Source organism: Ailuropoda melanoleuca, chromosome 3 (assembly GCF_002007445.2).
Source record: "Ailuropoda melanoleuca isolate Jingjing chromosome 3, ASM200744v2, whole genome shotgun sequence".
Classification (NCBI taxonomy): domain Eukaryota; kingdom Metazoa; phylum Chordata; class Mammalia; order Carnivora; family Ursidae; genus Ailuropoda; species Ailuropoda melanoleuca.
Genome location: NC_048220.1, coordinates 47,763,855 through 47,778,952, shown reverse-complemented (window position 1 = coordinate 47,778,952; position 15,098 = coordinate 47,763,855).

Genomic DNA, 15,098 nt, shown 5'->3' with positions numbered 1-15,098 from the left:
ATGGACAGGACAATTCTGGGTAAGCACTGTCTACAAAGCAGACGAGACAGAAGAGGGAGGGAGGAGGAAAATTGTTAGACTTCATTGCAACTGGGTCATAAAGCAGAACAAAATGCCTGTGAGCTCTGTGTCTTCTTTAAGATGCTTTATTAAAAAGCACGTTCTGTGTTTCCTTGCCTTTAACCACATCTTCAAGACGCGTTTCTGCCCTCTGCTTTGTTTCAGTTGGCTGGCTAACCCTGAGGTGAGTCAAGCTAACTTCCCAAATGTCAGGCACACTGAGAAAAGGATACTGGCTGTTAGGGTAGAGTCTTGGCTTCTCCTGCCAGGAACTGACTGCCTGGAGGGGCACCTCCATCCCCCACTAACTGGAAAGAGTAAGGGACCCACTAAGTGGGAATGCTTACTCTATTCTTTGTTGTCTATGAATGTCTCTATCTCAAACTACTTTGGAGACTAAGGTTAAGGTTAAGGTTAGGGTCAGAAACAGGGATGAGCCAAAGCAATGCCCTGAATTTTCCTAAGGTAAAGCTACTTCCCTCTTCTTCTGCATATTTTAGTGTTCTTCAGGGATCCCGAGAAACCGCAATGGGGTAGGATCTGCCGGACACCGCACTGAGCCTTACCCTTGTTACATGACAACTCTATTCAGGGAGTGATGTCTTTTGCACCTTTGCCCAGATAAGAAAAGGAGGGGGAAGGCCGGGAACTACACAACCAGGCAAGCTGGCTCCAGAGCCAACTACAAAGGATAAAATTTTGCCAGCTGACCACCCTAGCACCCCTGCAGGTACAGTTGGTAGAATAATGAAGAAGGGACCTGAGAAGACGAAGGCCAAGCAGGGAACTGAATGCCAAGGAAAGGACTCACAGTCTGTGCCATCCTCTCTACCCTCTGGACATTGAAAGGCAAATGTAAACTTCTAGAACCACCATCAGTGCTGTTATCCGGGTCCTCAGAGGCCTGAAGAGGGAGAAATGGAGCTAAACCGGAATTTCCAGATTTCGTCTTGAGCCAGCTGAAAGCTAAGAAAGGTCTGTTTGAGGGAGATTGTGGAGTGTGTCCTTGGAAATGGACTTTAAAGAGAGAATGGACAGTCCTCTCTCCTGCGTTTTGGACTTGGTTCCATCAAACCAGGATATTCTGCTATTGCCCCAACCCCACCATCAGTGAAGTCCTCTTTTCTCCTGTCTGCCCCTTTCTTCCCCCTTTTCTACAATTCTTCACTAATTTGACATTTTGAAATATTCCACCACTTGTCTAAAACTCAGTCACACCATCCAATAATTCCTTGAGCTCTTTGATATATAGACAATTAAATGGTTCTTGGCTCAGTAATAAGACTGTGTCAGAATGAGAAAGAAATAAATGTTTCAAAACTTCTTGTCCCCACAAATCACCACTCTTTCAAGTCTGCAACAAATGTCTACAATAAAATGTCCATTAAATAGAAAAAAACCCTTAAAAATTTTATTTAATAAACCCTAATTCTTGGAACAATAAAAACTGTTCTTGTAGACAATATCTCTGTAAATTTTTTTCCCCTTGTTGGTCTTCAAATGTATCACATTCAACTAAATGCTCACTGTGCATTCATTTACAGTGTAAGAAGATTTTAACATCTCCTCTGCCCAAAGCCCCTCTGGATGGCTGCTATCTCTCAGGGACAATGTTCATCTTTGAGGAATTTTTCCATTAGCCATGGGTCATCACCACTCTCGAAACTTATGAAGTTAATTTGTTATGTACGTACACACTTAATGCAGTGCTTTGGCGTTAAACAGACTTGAGTTCAATCCCAACCCAGCAATTCTATCCTTCCACATGTGCATAAACAGCCATGCACGTAGATGAATACTGCAGTAGTTTTTTAATAGAAAAACAGGAAATAACCTAAATATCCACCCCTAAGGAAATGCATTGATATGGTGGAATATTACACAATATTCCTGTTCCATAGTTAACGATTTCAAGTCGACTCCCACGCCTCAATGTTGGTAATGCTTGCTTGAGAACACAAGAGGGATTCAGTGGGAATCTGTATTATCGAACAACAGCTCAACACCTTTGTCCTAAAGATGGATCGCCAGGGGCATCTTTAATAACAGCGGCAACAATAAATGGCAGTTATCCAGCACTTTCCATGTCAGGCACTGTTCTAAGTGCGTTATATGTTTTAGCCCAATGAATCCTCCCAACAACCCAATAAAGTTAAGACTGTTAGAACCCACATTTCACATATAAAGAAATTAAGGCACCAAGAAGACAGGAAATTTGCCCAACATCACACAACTAGTAATGGCAGGACTGGAATTCAACCCAGCCAGTCTGATTCTAGATGCTGTGATCCTGTCCATTTTGCTGTTTGTTCTTCCATTGGAAGCGAAATGGACAGATGCCAAAATAAAATGTGCGTGGGAAAGGAGAAGGATACAAAATTTTATGTAAGACATCATTTATAAAGAGCACATATATAATAATACTTACCATTGGCTACTAATACACAAATATACCATGTGAAAGTATCTTTAAGTGGACTGGAAGAAGTTACACCTAACTCCTGAAAGTGGTTCATTAGGGAAAGAGGGGGGAAACAAGTCATGCGGAGGTGGGAATGAGGAAAGAGGTGGAACTTAGTCTCTAATATTTTATTTCTTTAAAAAAGATCTCCTCAGCTTCGATGAGTATACAAAGTCAATGCACCACCGTTTCAGTTTTTCCAGGAGTCCAACAAAAGGTACCTATTTCCCCCCATCATTCATATTTGCAAAGCCCAGACTCCACAAGCATGCTTTAATCTTACCTATTAGCATTTGTATTATTAAGATACAGCTTAAATGACATTTACTTTTAAGCAAATTTTATTAAGCTATGCATTTTAATGTTCTGAGTCCTTTAGGAGGAAAAAGTCAAATAGGTTAAAACAAACACATTTTACTTTCTTTTGGTAAAAGTGATGCAGGTTCATTTTAGCAACTTCAGAAAATTCCAGTATATGCAAAAAGAAGACACCTCACTGATACGCCACTGTTTACATTCCCAGGTCTATTGTTCAAAGGTTCTTCTATGATTAAATATATAAGAATTTTGATACAAAAATATCCATCTCCATAAACTGCTATTTTCCACTAATACAGGCCAAATGTCTTTACATTCTTTCTGCATTTTAAACAGTTGCATATTTTTATTCTCTCAATGCACATATTTATCCAACAGTTATTGTCCCCCCGAAAAAAAAAGGTTAAAGACATTTTCAGAAAAATGAAAGCTGGAACGCTCTATTGCTAGCAGACCCACATGACAAAAAAACAAAAAATCAAAAACGAAAACAAAAAACATGTTAAAGGAAGTCCTGTGGCTGAAGGAAAATCATTCCAGATGGAAACTCAGATCTACACAAAGGAGGGAAGAGCATCAGATGGTAAATATGTGGGTAAACAACTTTTCTGTTATTTTTTATAGACATGTAAAAAACAAAATCTTGCAATTTAAAGCCAAAAGGAGTAACAATGTACTGTGGTTTTCAAAACAGATGTAAAATTAAAAGGCATGACAATACCACGAAAGTGGCAGGGGAGAATGGGAACTAACTGGTACAGGGATCTTAGTTTAGTCATCAAGTGCTTTAATGTTACTGGTAGGAAAATGCGAAAAGATGTGCCCGGTAAACCCCAGAACCACTAAAACAAAAAATAGTAAATGACAGCAAATAGACAATTCAAAACAACAACTGGTGTGTCAAGGAGGGAAGGGCCCATCACTGAGAGGTCCAGGCAGACTTCTCCACTGCTTTCAACTGCTGCTCTTCCAGAAATAAAAATACCCTTAAACGATTCGACTCTGGTCTAATGCCTTTGTCCTACCTTTCAACTCAAAATGGAGAGGCATCCAAATCCACCTGAGCCAACCGCTAAAGAAACTGGACATAGACAAATAGTCCACAGACAGAACTGTGCTGAATCAAACCCACGTATCCTCCTCACGAACACAAGACCTAACCAGAGAAGATTGGGTCACGAAGCTTTGGCAGCAATCACCCTGATTTCCATTGTAACGTTATTGCTACCAAAGAGACATGTTCAGATTGACTTTTTAATAAGGTTTGATATGAAAACAAATAAAGTTTGATGTATGATAAACCAAAGTGAACTACGCTGGCATTTCCAATACCAAGGGATCAATTTTTCTAAGGCTCAGTTCCTTTTTGCATCCGTATGTCCACAGACACACAAGCACAGGGACTTGAGCTTGAATGAGCCCTTTAGGGAACATCCAGCTGTTGATGCCAAATACGAATCAGAGTTCCAGTGACGGAAATCAAACAGACCTTCTGAATCATCCCATCCTGCTGCCTGGATACAGGCATAGCTCTGAGTGTCTCTGGCAAGTCCTCTTGCTCAGGGAGATGAAGCCAGGAGCTACAGGCCTCTGGCAACTGGGATTTTAAAAAATGGTCCTTGAATCTTAACGTATACAGTTGTCACTCTACCACCCCAGACTTCCTTCGTGGCTTTGGGCAAGCCACCTGACCTAAAAAATCTTACCTTAGCCACTTGGTAATTATTCTATCACTGTCTGACACTTAAGGCTTACTATGTGCCCTCTATGGGCTCTAAGTGACTCTATGTAGTACATATATGTAACAAATAAAATGTTATAAATAAATATAAGACAATTATATATTCACTTAATACTAACAAAAGATAATGAAACAGAGAAAATTTGAATAACTTGCCCCCAACCGAGCCCAAGACTCAGCTCCAGCTCTTCACCTCCATAATCTCCCGTTGGTAGAGGAATGATGGGGGACTAAGATCTCATGACATTAACTTCCTTCCAGGAACAACATCAAAGTGACGGCAGACAGACACTGGGACAGGACATAGTAACCTCACTTCTTGCTCCTACCCCTACTATCCATCTGCTGTACCCACACGCTCCCCTTGACTGCCCCAAATCTTCGTCTTGCGAGAGTTTTGCCCAAAGGGTGGTTGGAGACAGACAGCTCCCCTATAACCACCCTGGAGAGGTCCACCTGTGAGCCAGGTCCCATTCTAGGAGCAGACATGTCCAGCCAAGTTGACTTTCTTACCCTAAAGAATTCATTCATCTGTTCGTTCAACATATACCTATCAAGCACCTGTTTTGTGCCAGGTTAGATACTGTGCCAAAGAATGGGAATACAGTGGTGAACAAAGATGTATAGTCCTAGACCTTGCAGAACATACAACCAAGAGACAGATGGTGTCTCTACTAGAGAGAGGGGGGAAATTAGGGGAAATGTAATGGGAGAGCTCACATTTGAACAACATTTTGAGGAAGAAATGAGTTTGTCAGCCAGACAAGGAGAATAAAATGCCAGGCAGAGGGACAACATGTGCAAAGGAGCAAAAGAGGGAGACAGATCTGAGGGTTCCAGGACCGTAGGGTCACCAGTGAATGACAGAACAGGAAATCGGTTACAAACATCAGGCCGACTTCTGCTGAAGGAGGCCAGGGAAGCCAGGATAAGTGCCTCCTCACCCCCATACCCATAAGATGAGAGGAAGGAGCACGGAAGGAAGAAACCGACGACCACGGAGGTTGTCAGTGGATGTGCAAAAGAACTCACGGAGGATGGAAGCACTGGAAAGGATGCTGACTGATGGAGCAGAGGAAGCCATGCTCTGCACAGAGTGGCTGCTACCAAGGACAGAGCCCTTGTCAGCCGGGTAAGCTTGGAGTTTCCCAGAGCAGACTACAAGACAAAGATATGTGTGCAGGGAGTTTATCTGGGAGGTGATCCCAAAAAAGCAGAATGACAGAGCAGGCAAAATGAGGTGGGAAAGAAAGGGAGAAAGCCCATCAAGTGCAGGTTAATACGAAGGTTCCTGCTGTGGGCCACTGGGGCTCTATCCCGGTGGGGACGAAGAATAGACTACAGAGCTGAAAGATTAAGCAAAAAAACTCCATCCCTCCCTGGGAGAGGGCTGCCCCTGTGGCATTAAGTCACCAGCACGTTCAGGCTGCCCGGCACGCTGAGCAAAGCCACCCTGGCGCAGCAGGAAGCGGCCAAGCCAAACCAGAGAGGGACCCGAGGGCGGAAGTTGTCGGTATCTACCGGAAGTGGAGCTGCGAGCAAACGCCGAGGCAGGTTGCGGGGCTGTGGTGCCAGGCATCTGCAGCTTGTGCTGCAAAAGGCTCCATACTCAGCCACCAGAATGTGTGCAGGAGAGCGGCAAGGGGCAAAAATCAACTGGGGATTAACTCAAATGCAGTTCGCCAAGCAAACAATCCCCCATGCATGGTGGACTCTGCAGCCAGAGGACTACCCTTCTCTTGCTCCATTATCCAACCAAAACTGAAACTCAAATATATTCTCTCCCAAATTCAAAAAGGCCTACCAGGGATTGTGCCTCCTTTTATTGGTAGACAACGAAAGACACAGCAAACTATTTTTCACCTTGCAGGAGCTGCCTCAGCTGGACACCTCCGACCTGCATCGAAACTTCTCTAGGGAGACAGACCTTTCAATGTTCATAGGCTGCATCTCCCACCCTGTGGTTCACATACGTCTCATCAAGCATCTTAAGCCCTTGTTCCTTCCTGCCCATCAGATCTAATAAACACAGTCATCAAAATAGTGATCCAATGGGGAGCCAGGGTGGCTCAGTCCATTCATCATCTTGTCTTTGGCTCAGGTCATGATCTCAGGGTCCTGGGATGGAACCCTACATCAGGCTCTCTGCTCAGCAAGGAGTCCCCTTGTCCCTCTCCCTCTGCCTTTCCCCCTGTTCTCTCTCTCTCTCAAATAAATAAAATCTTTCTAAAAATGCTGATCCATTGTACTCTTGTATGTCAAAATGTCCAAACCTTTTGTGGACTTATATTATGACAGAGGGCAGAACAGGTGGTATAGTCCTGAGGCAAGACAGAAAATACAGTGTTGGTTGTGCTAGGTAAAAGCAAATTGTTTATGGGGGCTCCTAGGTGGCTCACTCAGTTAAGCATCTGACTCTTGATCTCAGCTCAGGTCTTGATCTCAGGGTCATGAGCTCGAGCTCACATTGGGCTCCATGCTGGGTGTGGAGTCTTTTTTTTTTTTTTTTAAGATTTTATTTATTTATTTGACAGAGATAGAGACAGCCAGAGAGAGAGGGAACACAAGCAGGGGGAGTGGGAGAGGAAGAAGCAGGCTCACAGCAGAGGAGCCTGATGTGGGGCTCGATCCCATAACGCCGGGATCACGCCCTGAGCCGAAGGCAGACGCTTAACCGCTGTGCCACCCAGGCACCCCTGGGTGTGGAGTCTACTTAAAAAAAAAAAAAAAGGAAATTGTTTCTGGGTACTGTTGGTTACACTAGATAAAAGCAAACTGCCTCTGGTGATACTTACAAATTGGTAAAGAGTGAAAAACATTTTCCAAGCCAGTATCTGCATACGGTACCAGGGGCTACACTCCCCTGCGGTATTAGCCATTTCCTCCCTCAATTTTTACTGCTGCCCTTTGTGCTTCTCCCCCCCATTATGTGTCTAGCTAGTGACAACAAGAAGAGACTAGAGTGAGTCTTGAGGACAATAGGCATCCTCTTATAAGGCAGTTTCCCCAACTAAGATTATTAGTCTTCAAGCCAGAGGCTAGTCTACCCAGATGAAGAAAAATAGCCTTCTTCCACCACCGAGGCAAGTTCTGAGTAATTGGGATTCAACATTGTCAGCTCTATCCAAGCCCATTGGATGTCCCCATTCTAAGACTTAAGGTCCCATTCCTTCTCAATATTCTCTCACAAGAGAGTCATGGCAAGGCTATGAATTCAGTGAAAGTTTGAGTTTCATTTTCAGCAAGATTGGCTCTGTAGCTATAAGAAATAAATTATTTTATGGCTACCGCAAAAGCTCTCTGGTTCTCTGTAACTAGAGCTTAGAAATGAAACACCTCATCTTGTCATTTTCTTTCTCTGTGTGATCCAACGTACCCAGGAGAGTCCATCCCAGGCTACCGTCCTTTTTGTCACCAATGCTGCCACCGTGTTCAAGTATAACAGCCACCCGTTCCCCAAAGGTATTTGCTTCAGTGAATGCTTCATCACAGTTAACCATACATGAGATAGTTTAGAGAATTAATTTGCCACCAAATGGATTTTGACAACAAACTTTCAAAAACAAAACAAAACAAAACAGTCCTCAGATTTCATAGCATTGTGATTTTTTAAAGATGATGAACCTGTGGGGAGAAGGGGAGAGAAACTGTATTGAGGAGAGAAGAGGCTATGTAAGCAAGCTAAAATTTTGATTTCTTGGCGCCTGGGTGGCACAGCGGTTAAGCGCCTGCCTTTGGCTCAGGGCGTGATCCCGGCATTATGGGATCGAGCCCCACATCAGGATCCTCTGCTATGAGCCTGCTTCTTCCTCTCCCATTCCCCCTGCTTGTGTTCCCTCTCTCGCTGGCTGTCTCTATCTCTGTCGAATAAATAAATAAAACCTTTAAAAAAAAAAAAAAGATCGCTGGAAGAGTTCAAGATGCCAGGACACCTCACACCGGAGCCTTAGTAACCAGGGGGGTGCCAGGGACGCAAAGCAAGACTGAACGAGCAGCCTCTGACAGTCCACGGAACAACTCAGGGCTGGCTGTCTTCCATGTGTCTCTCTGCTCGAGAATCAAACAGCTTAAGTCCGCTCGGCCAAGCCTCTGCGAAGGGCGCAGCTCTCCGCTAGGGACCAGGGCTCTTGGCTCGACACTGCAGACTGCTCGCAACAGGACAGGGGTAGTTCCCCGAGGAGGAGGAGGCACTTACTGAGAGACAAGGGAGGGGGACTGAGCAGGTGAAAATACCCACCAAGTCACTGACCCATGGCTACACAAGGAAGGGGCCGTGCTAGACTTGTTTGTCTAAGTGTTAACCACCCTATTTATTCTATATTCTATCCCAAAGCCAGACACACCACAGACCTTCAGTAAATGTTTGTTCATTTGAAAAAAATAAACTCTGACGGAGCTCAAGAACACAACCACCTGACAAGCGGTCTCCACTTCAGTCTCAGCAAACCAGCTGTGCGTATACATGCAGAAGAATGACGTGATTATTATTGTTACTATTGATAATAATGGGGGCACCTGGGTGGCTCAGCCAGTGAAGTGTCTGCCTCTGGCTCAGGTCATGATTCCAGAATCTTGGGATAGAGCCCCGCGTGGGGCTCCCTGCTCAGCCGGGAATCTGCTTCTCCCCCTTTCCCACTGCCCTTCCTCCGCTCATGCTCTCTCTTGCTCACTCTCTCAAATAAACAAAACGTTTAATAATAATAATCATTCTCAGCACGCCCTATTTTTTCCTCCAACTGACTTCCAACAAGTAGATCTGGTCATGGGACGCCCAGGTGGCTCAGTTGGTTAAGCAACGGACTTTGGCTCAGGTCATGATCCCAGGGATTGAGCCCCACATCAGGCTTCCAGCTTGGAGGGGAATCTGCTTTTCCCTCTGCCCCTCCTCCCTGCTCATGCTTCCTGCTCATGCTCTCTCTCTGACAAAATCTTAAAAAAAAAAAAAAAAAGTAGGTCTATTCATGATTTCTCTTGAAGTTCTCTATTAAAGCCCCACCTTCAAAGACCTTTCCCTGCATCCAATCCTCACCCTTCACAGGCCACTTGCCCCCATAAGTAGCAGAAATAAAGGGGATCAGGGGAAGTGGAAAAAAAAAAACTTTGACTAACCAGACAGAGAGAAGGAAACAACTGCCAGAGCAGAAAGGCTGAATTTGGTGCCCACCCATCTTCCTCAAGTTCACATAGTTTTTTGGTAGCAGCACTAGGGGTTAACTGGCCTTCTCCCCATCTTTTCCCAGCCCTTCCACAACCATGATGCCACCACGCATTTATGCTGAGTCATCACAACTTGTTACTAATGTGACATTGTTACCTAGATACAACTTTTAAAAATTAACATAAACACTTAGTTTCCTAAATAATTAAATTCTACTGGAAGTTACTGCAGCATCTGAAGGCACCAGAGTCCTCGTTACACGCGGCAAGGCTTGTACCATAAATATGGGTTTATAGAACAGAATTTAGCAGTGGGTCTTAAACGTTTACACTTCGGTCCAAGAATCTCACTTCTAGGAATTTACACTAATAACCACAGTTACATAAAGACACTATGAGATATTCACTGCAGCTTTAGCTATACTAGTGTGAAGCCAACAACCTAAATATCCAGCAGCAGGGGGTGGTTAAATCAGATAGGACGTCCGTACAGTGGGTATCAGGCAACATCACAATTGTTGTAGCGCGGGGCATGCAAACATGCCAATCCATTTACATGACAGTAAGCGAAAATGAAGGTCACAGAGTAACCTCTTTGTGAAAAAAATCCCCACAGATAGAAAAAAGAATCGTACAGTCTATACACGAAATTAGTAACAGCAGCAGCTATCTCTGGGTGGTAAAATTATGGAGAATTTTCACTTTCTTTACTATCTCTGAGTTTCCTTTAAAAACACTGTTGGATTTTAAATTATAAATAATTTTAAAACAAAAGTTATTTTTAATTATCTTAGAACATAGAAGTACAATGTAGCTATTGAAAAATGTACAATACGTTTGCTACAGAAACCTCTTGAAAGTAGCCCAAGCATTCCAAAACTGTACCTGTTCATGTCTTACAATTAACACTTGCTGAATTACACATTACATTTTTTATTTCTCCACTTTACTTTTTTTTTTTTTAAGATTTTATTTATTTATTTGACAGAGAGACAGCCAGTGAGAGAGGGAACACAAGCAGGGGGAGTGGGAGAGGAGGAAGAGGCTCCCAGCGGAAGAGCCTGATGTGGGGCNGATGTGGGGCTTGATCCCATAACGCCGGGATCACGCCCTGAGCCGAAGGCAGACACTTAACGACTGCGCCACCCAGGCGCCCCTCTCCACTTTACTTCTAACAAGTAGTTCTGGTCATGCTTTCTCTTCAGTCAGTTCACTGTTGTCACAATCTTCTAAGACTTTGTTCTCCCTCAGACACTTTTTTTAAAGATTTTATTTATTTATTATTTATTTATTTATTTATTTATTTATTTATTTATTTATTTATTTATTTATTGAGAGAGAGACTCTTAAGCAGGCTCCATGCAGGACTTGATCTGAAGATCCTGAGATCATGATCGGAGATGAAATCTAGAGTCAGAAGCTTAACCAACTGAGCCACCCAGGCGCCCCAACACGTCCCTCTTTTAACCTAAGGGGTAGCACAAACCTGTGATTTGGGTCACCTTTGCAAAAGGAAAAGCAGCCAGACACACTGAAATGCTGGGTGCTACAGAAGATAAAATTGCCCCTGCCCCGTCGTAACCTCTCCTCCTGAGCCGATTAAGTGGCTCTCTAGATTGCTAACACATGTTACGTGTTTGCTATAACACTGAAATCCGTAATCAATGTCACAAGGCAGGCAGGAGACCTCTAGAAACTGAGAAAGACAAGGAAATGGATTTTCCTCTCAAAGCCTCCAGAGTGAACACAGCCTTGCCAAAATCTTGAGTCTAGACTCCTGACCTCCACAACCAGAACAGAATAAACTTGTATTGCTTTAAGCCATGAAAACGTTACGGAGCAGGTGTTTGGAAGCGTGGCTTCCAAGAGGTATTAAAACCTGACATCCACCAATACTCCGTGATAATGAACTAGAGAGAGCAACCACAGGTCCCAGTCTGCTCACACCTGTTCCCAGTGTAATTTGCAGTAGGGCCTGTTCCCTCTCAAGGATCCCAGACCGGATCATCCATTAGCTTGATTACAAACCTCACCTGGAGTACACATTTGCCTAGCAAGGTCAAAAGTAGATAGAAATTTCACTTAGCTCCAAGAGCAACTTTATCCTTAGCATTTCATCTGATTCCGTACACTAGAGAATTTGAGGCACGTTAAATTTTTTTAAAATATATTTTTAAGTGTTTGGTGGTACTTTTTTAAAACAATTAACACCTGTCATTACTAGATACTGATTATAATTTCTAACATTTGCAAAGAAATGTTATAAATAACCAGAGACCATGATTACCTAGTTCATTCTCTTGTGGTTTTTCTAAATACTGAATTTCAGAACGAGTAATAAAGATTTCTAAGAAATGGCTTTGGCCAGCATAATCAACAATCATCATTCCAAGACACCAACAAACGCATCTCAAAACCAACAAGGACTATGAGACCTCTCCCGCAGAAAAGTCTTATGAAATCATTGAAAAACCTGCCGTTCCCTACCCCCTAAAGGTCATACCAGTCTCTCTGGTTGTGCCTTACACATAACCATGCACATCTGGCAAATGGTAATTTTTCTACTTGCACATTCAACATCTTCTGGTAGTGTAAAAGAAATATTTCGACAAATTCTAAATTGAAATTTTTTCTTGAAAACTGAAAAATACAAGTAATTTTGTCTCTTTTATTCTGTAAGTACCCAAAGTGCTAATTTAGATTAACTAGCTGCATACTTCTTGAAAGTCTAAGTTACTCCTATTATCCTGGCTGCAATTCTCATTTAAAAGAACTGAAATGTAGAAAAACAAAAATATTCTCCCTACCAAAAAAAGCTTCCGTGACGTGAATGTGTTAGGTAACCACACTATGGTAACCATTTTGCTATACGTGTGTATCACATCACACCGCACACCTTCGACTTACCTGGGATATGTCAGTTATGGCTCAGTAAAGCTGGGAGGGGGCAGACGAAAAATGTTGCCCGTTGTGGTAAAACAAAGTTTTTTATTGGATAAACTATGTAACATAATTTAACTATTTTAAGTGTGGTATTGATGACGGTGATCTTTTTAGAGAAAACAGTTTTTTTTTTAAAGATTTTATTTATTTAGTTGACAGAGACAGCCAGCGAGAGAGGGAACACAAGCAGGAGTGGGAGAGAAAGAAGCAGGCTCCCAGCGGAAGGGCCTGACGTGGGGCTCGATCCCATAAAGCCGGGATCCCGCCCTGAGCCAAAGGCAGACGCTTAACTGCTGTGCCACCCAGGCGCCCCGAGAGAAAAGTTTCTTTAGAGGTAAAAACAGCCCTAAAAAATTCATCAATCTTTGACTTGATGATTCGTAGCAAGCTGTATTATCTACACGTGATTTTTAAAAATTTTTGTTTTCTGACATGGATGTAAATTTTAACCGAAACTTTAGTATAATTTACTATTTTAAAATGCTCGCCATGTCCCCTTTGCTGGTTCGAAAGCTGGTCCCAGGACAGGGAGGCCAAGGGAGAGACAGGAGGGAGAGGCAGGCCGCTCCACGCAGGAAAGCAAGGGAATGCACGTCTGTGTGTGGTCTACATTTGCCCCAACACGACATCATCTCCCCGCCCACGGCCCAGAATCTTGTTTACAAAGAAGCCTTAACTGGTTTCAGATGCTCTCAACACCACCTTACTCTCTCAAGGCTGTGTTCTTGAAATAGCTCCCGCGGCAGGAATGGTGGGTGGGGGAACTTTCCAAGGAAAGGGGAGGGGACGTCCTCTCAGTGCCGAGGTCATGTCCTCTCAATGACCTCGTCCAACATCCTCCTCAAAATGCAGTCTACCTCTGAACTGTGAGCATTTATCTGTACACATCTCAAAAAATTAAACTGATTCCTGATACACAAATGCTGCCTAAATTGAACATCACACACAATGTTTGAAATATTAGTTTTATTAGGAAAGCACTGGATCGTTGTATTAGATCATATAATCAATTACTTAATTGTAATGTGGTCTGAAGGACATCAGTTAAAATACGGATTTCTCATTCATTCAACAAATACATAAGCATCTGTAAGTGCTAGGGACTGGAGATGCAGGCTAAACAGGACATCCTTGCTCTCAGGGAGCTTACAGAGAGCAGGAGGGCAATATTAAAGAAAAAATATGTAAGACAGCTTAAGTAGCTGGTGCTTTACAAGAGCACATAGTGTCTAACCCAGCCTAGAGAAGTCACAGAGACAAAGGTAAATGCTTAAGGGAAAGGAGACTGGTACAGGCAGAGGGAACCTTGGGTGGTGGACCCTAAGGTGGCAAGGACTCTGTAGGTTCAAGGAACAAGAAATCTAGAACAGCTGGAGCACCGAGCTCGAGGAAGAGTCAGAGATGAGACAGAAGGGGGATGTGATGATCACAGTCCTGGAGAGCATGAGGGGTCTGGCACTTCTACAGGGAACCAGTGAGACATTTGAGCAAGGGAACAGCATGACCAGATGCACAGTGAGAACAGCCATCTTCACCTCATGGTGATGGAGATGCAGTACTAGCTAAGACTGGATGCAGGTAGCCCACTTCTAAAGCCCGTGGTGGTGAGAGACAGAAATAATGGGGAATTCAAGAGATAGGAAGCAAAATCAATAGACCTTGACGACTGAATCTGAGGTTCCTATATGACCATCAGTGCAGACATCCAGTAGACCTGTTAGATACACAGGTCTGGAGCTCAGAGAGAACAGTCTCGATGCAGGAATCATGCACCTTCAGACAGGAACCGAAGCCATACAGAAGGGCTGAAATGACCCACCAAGAATAAACCAAACCATGAGAAACACATACATTTAAGAATGAGGAGAGGGCCAGGGGCTGGAGGAGAGGGAATGGGGAGTCACTATTTCATAACAGAGTTTCAGTTTGGAATGGTGAAAAGTTCTGGAGCTGGATGGTGGTGATGGGTGCACAACCGTGTGAATGGACTTCATGCCACAGATCTGTGCAGCTCAACACGGTTAAAATGTGAGGGCTTCAGAGGGGAGAGGGGTGGGGGAATGGGATAGGCAGGTGATGGGTAGTAAGGAGGGCACGTATTGCATGGAGCACTGGGTGTCATACGCAACTAATGAATCATGGAACATTACATCAAAAACTAAGAAGGTACTGTATGGTGACTAACATAACAAAATAAAAATTACATTTAAAAAAGGTACATTTTATGTTATATATATATTTACCACAATTTTTAAAAAAGAATGAGGAGATACTTTCATGTTATTTTTGTATCTTTTAGAATCGGAATCTATTCATGTTTTACTAATGAAAAATCAGGACAAATGGTGAAGGGAGTGGGAGAGAAATGAGAAGAACAGGGCCTGGCAAAGGAGGTGGAACAAGAAGGGCCAAAGAGGT